A 6,731-nucleotide genomic window follows, 5' to 3' on the forward strand; every position below is an offset into this window, starting at 1 on the left:
CATTTTTGTCTTCCATTATTTGTTATTTTTCATATTTTATCTTTCTCTTATTTTGTACTCTATTATTACATCACTAATCATATTTAGTGTGGATTAGTGTCATACTCGTTCACCCAACTAGATTGTGATGGGGTCAAATATAGGTTGATTTTATTGGGTCTACGGTTGTAATGAGTTCAAAAATTAGACTATGATAATATTTAAGGACAAGTAAAAGATAAATATGAACTAGTCAGATTCATCCTATAGTTACTTATTGTGTTTAGAGTAATAAAATCTCTTTGGGCAAAAATACTAAAGATTCTTTATTGTTTATATCTCAAATTACATATTAGTAATAATAATAATTAATGTTGAGAAGAGTTTATATAAAAGTTATATGTATTTTATTTAAATGAGTCTAGGATAAGATTTAGATTTAAAGACTTTCATGGTCGACATTTAAGGTTAGGTTAGAATCGGATTTAGGATCAGATTCTAATTCAAAAATCAACTAAACAAATATTTAGTTCGGATAATAGATAAACTTTATCTGAATCTAGCACACACACCAAATATTTACCATTTCCTTCCTATATCCTTTTTATATGCCTTCTGCATCATAAACAAGGTGTGGGATAAACATTTCCCAACATTTCCATATAGAAAATGAAATTATATAGAATAGGTACTCCAATATAACCATGATTTATTATTTAGCATGTCTAACTTTCTAAAAAAATTGTGACTAAATATTTTTATAAATTCTAATTAATATTAACTTTGTAAGATACTTTTCACCTTATATCCTAGTAATATAATATTCTTTTGTGGATGAGCGGTGTGGTCGGACTGTATGTCCGAGTAAGAGATCTTCTGGTTCTGGATCGATGTAGACTTGGATTCGCTGATGAAGGTACTTGAAAAGGTTCTCCGATAATCAAGTTAGTAAGACTGGAGAGGTAATGCTTATGAGCAATAAATGAGATATGAGAAGTAAGTAAAGAATAATGACAAGTTATAAGGGAATTCAATGATAATTCATGTTGGGGGAGACCTCTATTTATAGTGGATGACGTGGCTCTAGAGGGTACTGTTGGCATGGCCGACCACTCTAGCATGTTGGGGGATGTTTTTCCCAAGTCAGGTGGTTTTGGCAGGTCGTACTCTTTGCATAGTTGACTTGTAACTTGTGGTAGGTCTAACAACCCTATTGTAGTTTGTCCTTGTCGTATTGGCAGGGGTAGGTGAGATTGCAAGTGGCATGACAATGCGTTGTTGTTGGCGTGTCAGATGGGAAGTGGTCATAACCCGGACCTAGGACGTCCGGTATGAGGGGAATGATTCTGACTAAGCCCTTTGATTGGTTATACCTGGTTTTTGCTTGGTCGAAGGGGAGACCATCTGGGCAGCCAAGACAGCCGGATGACCGGGATGAACAGTTGCTTCCAGTCTACTAGCATGCTCGGTAGGCGAGCATGTTGGTAGACTCTAGGTGCATTAGTATGGCATCATTAACCTTCTAAGTCGTGCAACACGTAGCCGACCGTCATTAATGCTTTTTGGTTATCGGACAGCTTTGTGGCGCAAAGTACTTGAGTGTGGTTTTCTGGTTCATTTCTTGCCGTTTTTTTGTTTTGGTTCCTGAGTTGTTGTTGGATCACATTTGAGTGCCTTTTGAATAGGTAGGATGCGTTTTGAGTTAGGCTGTGAGGGGTGGCCTTGGCCCAGATTTGTCTATAAATAGGGGGGATCCCCTTTATTTTCTTCACTTTGCTTTTTGAATTCTCTACTACCGAACCTACTATGTTGACAATCAACCTTGTTTTTTTTCCAACTCTTTTCAAACTTCTTTCTAGGTAACTTCTTTTCAATTATTCTTTCGTAATCATGGTCCTTAATATCGGCTGAAGTCTAGTTCCGATGAGGTGGAGGTTTTGTCCGGACCTCCGCTCAATTTTGTCTAGCGTTCATCTTGTTCTAGGGATCGACTTGTCTAGAGAAGGGTGAGTGGTTTAACACTCCTGGCCCCGATGGCCCATTGGATCTAGAGGTTGATAGGAAGAGAGGTTGTAGGGATGGGATGGGCAGCTTTTCTAGGGAAGCGACGTCCGGTCATGGATAGGGAATCCAATTCGAAATCTCATGCTTCTTTTGGTAATAGGTTGCGGATGTCGATAACATACATGGGAAGGGCGGATAGGTTTCCAATTCCCGAGGGCTTGGATGGCCCTGACTCTCGCTATTGGTGGGTTTATTGGGAAGTGTTGGATACCACTAGCTACTTCCTACAAGGTGTGACGCCTCGGGTTGTCGTGTTGGCACGTGCATCGAACTGCACTCAATTGCATGTTCCCTCTTTTGAAGAGCGGGTTTGCTAGAATCTCTATATGGATGAGGGGGACAAACATAGCTTCTATATGTACGAATATTATACTTGGAAGATCAGGCTCAAAATACCCTTGGACAGGTGGTATATGGATGTGTTGAACCATCTCGAGGTCGCTCTTTCTCAGCTGCATCCGAACGCCTAGGGGTTTATACGAGCGTTCAGACTTTTCTACAAGGTGATGAAGTTTTCTTGCATGGTTTGCTTGTTCTTCTGAATGTTCCGGGTGAACCACAACATCAATCCGAACGAAGAGAAGATTGGTTGTCGTGGGTGGACTTGTCTTCAGCCCAAGAGCAAGCATGCCTTGTTCCAACCTTTTGATTTTTTCGCCAAAAATTGGAAGGCTGGATTTTATGAGGTCGAAATCTAGGGAGCAAGCCATCAGTGGGCTTACGGCTCCCAAGGAGAGCATCATTTCTAGTTCTCATGGAACGATAGCCTCCATCGGATGTCGGCCAAGAAGTTCAGTTACGCCTTTGAAAGTCTCAAAGGATCGGAGATTGAGGTCGCCTAGATAATGTTAGGGTGGGTTGAGCATAACTTCGTTCTATCTTACTCTGACTTGTCCAAGGGTGACCAAACTTTTGAACATCGGATTGGTAGGTATTAAGTTGCATATCTATAACTTGTAAGTTTTTGGTTGCGTACTCCTCTTTCTATCTTTTTTGCAATTGCTATGGCCAACTGTCTAGAGAAGAACCGACTATTGAGCCATATCATCCGGCAATCAGGGCCGAAGCGGCTTTGGTTGTTCTTGCAGTTCTAGTGACGGTCGTTTTCTGGCCATTCCTATAGAGCCCAACATTATCGTTCCTCCTCGTGCTATCCACCACACTATGGGGAAAGGGAAAGGGAAAGCTCCAAGTGTGGAGGGTCGGCCCCTTGCAGATCCTCTATTCCGCAAGCGGTCAAGATCAACTTAGTGACCGACGAGGTGAAGGTCGTCTTCGACACATTGTCTATCCGGGACATAATGAGGCAGGTCCATGCAACTTCTATCATGGTTGTGTCAATCGCTACGTACTTGGAAGGCGAAGGCTCAATAACTGAGCGATTGGGGAGCGAATATCCTAACCCGAACCCGCCCCGAAGTAATGTAATTCAACATCATGCTAATTGTATATGAGAGAAAAGCCAAAACAATTGTGCACGTACCAAACCACTGTGCCCATTGCGCAATGAGATTTGAAAATAAGAACGTCCAATGAATTTGTGCTTTCTTACTCTCATCATCCCATATATCTTCAAGTGCACATACCTGAATGACAGAAAAATAAAAATCACAAAATGTTAATACACAAAAAGACTGATAACCCCCCAATGGAAAAGACTAGTAACCACAATTTCCTACCTTGTTATGCTCAATATAATCATCATCCGCCAGCAAGGGCTCACTCAAAGTATCTAATCCAGAAGTCTCTAAATGCTCCCACCTTTTTCCATCAACATCCCCATGATGTATTCTCCTCCTCAATGTTCTTGAAGACATTAATATGATTCTTTACTAAATGTTAGCCTACAAGTCAAAAGGGGACCATTCCTAACAATCAAGTTAAAGACCATTATCATGAAGTTCGAAGCAAAACTAAAACAAAAATCCATTATTTTCATGAGGTCGTGTGCACATGGCTAAGGTCGTTGCTTAGTTACCAAAAGTCACGGATTCAAGTCTTGGAAATAGCCTCTCCGCTTGAGGGTAAAGGTTGTGTTATCTAGTACCTACCATCCCCAGACCCTACTAGATGTAGATGGAAGCCTCGTGCAGTGGATTGTCACCCTTTTTAAGAGGGTGAGCCTTGGTGTACTGGTAAGGTTGCTTACCTTGTGGCCTAGCGTAAAAAAGGGTGGCATAGTGCATGAGGCTCCCGCTTAGTAGAGTCTGGGGATGGTAGATGTACGCAGTCTTACCCCTACAAGCGGAGACACTGTTTCATGGATTCATATCCTGGAAAAAACATATTCACTTACGAGAGTAAGGCTGCTTAGACATAACCTCCCCATATCCCACTAGGTGGGAGCCTCGTGCACTGGACCGCCATTTTACTCTAAGTTGTTATTCCAAATTTTTCAATAAACTACAATAACAAGATAACAACAACAACCAAGTCTTAGTCTCACAGGGTGGGGTCGACTACATGGATCGAATGACGCTAATAATGTTTGTTCTATCATATATCATGTTTAATAGCAAAATATTGATCTCTAAATATGTCCTAACCCTATAGTTTTTTTTGGCCTGCATCAGCCTCTAGTAATTGGACTAACCTTACTCTCCTTGCTCGGACTTCTAACCATCACCTTCGCAGATGTTCAAATCACCTCAGGCACAATTCTAATATCTTTTCTATGATAGGAGTAACACCAACTTTCCACCTAATGCCTTCATTCCTATTATAAATTTATAAATCCATTTCATGTTCTTAATTACCGATAATCATCAAACCCTAATTGCTCTAAACCTGCATAAAGGGCTTATCAGATTCTTCAACTAGTTAAACAGTAAAATGAAATATGAATAAATTGAAACGAAATTCAATAAAGGCACAACGACAACAGTTAAAACAAACACCAAGAAGGCACATAAATCAATTATGAATAAAAGCGACATAAACCCTAAATATGAACAATTTACCTCCAGATTGATACCGAAACGAATAATCTGAAATGTGACTCAAAAGAATTTATGGTTCCTGCTTGAATTTCAAAGAAGGAAAAAAATCTTTGTGTGAGAATTAAAAGTAACCAACAAATGGGTATTTTGTACATTCAAAAAAATAAAATAAAAAAGGTTGCGTAACTTTGCTGCTATAGCTTTTTGTAATTGTTAATAGAATGAATGAAAAAGACAATAATGATATGTTTTGTGTTACCAAATCAGAGAGCTTAGCCAGCTCAAACACGTTCTGGATGTGCAAACTTTCGACGTGTGCCACTGCAGAAAAACGTTGGAAAGAGGAGAAATAAAAAAATTCCGTTCTTTCCTTACACGAAAGAGTATGAACACATTTTTGTCTTCCATTATTTGTTATTTTTCATATTTTATCTTTCTCTTATTTTGTACTCTATTATTACATCACTAATCATATTTAGTGTGGATTAGTGTCATACTCGTTCACCCAACTAGATTGTGATGGGGTCAAATATAGGTTGATTTTATTGGGTCTACGGTTGTAATGAGTTCAAAAATTAGACTATGATAATATTTAAGGACAAGTAAAAGATAAATATGAACTAGTCAGATTCATCCTATAGTTACTTATTGTGTTTAGAGTAATAAAATCTCTTTGGGCAAAAATACTAAAGATTCTTTATTGTTTATATCTCAAATTACATATTAGTAATAATAATAATTAATGTTGAGAAGAGTTTATATAAAAGTTATATGTATTTTATTTAAATGAGTCTAGGATAAGATTTAGATTTAAAGACTTTCATGGTCGACATTTAAGGTTAGGTTAGAATCGGATTTAGGATCAGATTCTAATTCAAAAATCAACTAAACAAATATTTAGTTCGGATAATAGATAAACTTTATCTGAATCTAGCACACACACCAAATATTTACCATTTCCTTCCTATATCCTTTTTATATGCCTTCTGCATCATAAACAAGGTGTGGGATAAACATTTCCCAACATTTCCATATAGAAAATGAAATTATATAGAATAGGTACTCCAATATAACCATGATTTATTATTTAGCATGTCTAACTTTCTAAAAAAATTGTGACTAAATATTTTTATAAATTCTAATTAATATTAACTTTGTAAGATACTTTTCACCTTATATCCTAGTAATATAATATTCTTTTGTGGATGAGCGGTGTGGTCGGACTGTATGTCCGAGTAAGAGATCTTCTGGTTCTGGATCGATGTAGACTTGGATTCGCTGATGAAGGTACTTGAAAAGGTTCTCCGATAATCAAGTTAGTAAGACTGGAGAGGTAATGCTTATGAGCAATAAATGAGATATGAGAAGTAAGTAAAGAATAATGACAAGTTATAAGGGAATTCAATGATAATTCATGTTGGGGGAGACCTCTATTTATAGTGGATGACGTGGCTCTAGAGGGTACTGTTGGCATGGCCGACCACTCTAGCATGTTGGGGGATGTTTTTCCCAAGTCAGGTGGTTTTGGCAGGTCGTACTCTTTGCATAGTTGACTTGTAACTTGTGGTAGGTCTAACAACCCTATTGTAGTTTGTCCTTGTCGTATTGGCAGGGGTAGGTGAGATTGCAAGTGGCATGACAATGCGTTGTTGTTGGCGTGTCAGATGGGAAGTGGTCATAACCCGGACCTAGGACGTCCGGTATGAGGGGAATGATTCTGACTAAGCCCTTTGATTGGTTATACCTGGT

At 38.6% G+C, this 6,731-nt stretch overlaps 1 long non-coding RNA gene across 3 annotated transcripts; it reads right to left on the minus strand.

Annotated features, from left to right (window-relative positions):
• On the minus strand, positions 3,859–5,415 carry LOC109350315. Of its 3 annotated transcripts, none has more exons than XR_002108100.1 (3): positions 5,242–5,415; positions 5,018–5,061; positions 3,859–3,887 (listed from the first exon to the last, which is right to left on the minus strand). It is a non-coding gene; the product is annotated as an uncharacterized LOC109350315 (long non-coding RNA). The 3 variants fall into 3 exon arrangements; XR_002108098.1 differs by having other exon boundaries at positions 3,863–3,911; positions 5,004–5,061; XR_002108099.1 differs by having other exon boundaries at positions 3,871–3,887; positions 5,004–5,061.

Source organism: Lupinus angustifolius, chromosome LG06 (assembly GCF_001865875.1).
Source record: "Lupinus angustifolius cultivar Tanjil chromosome LG06, LupAngTanjil_v1.0, whole genome shotgun sequence".
Taxonomy (NCBI): Eukaryota; Viridiplantae; Streptophyta; class Magnoliopsida; order Fabales; family Fabaceae; genus Lupinus; species Lupinus angustifolius.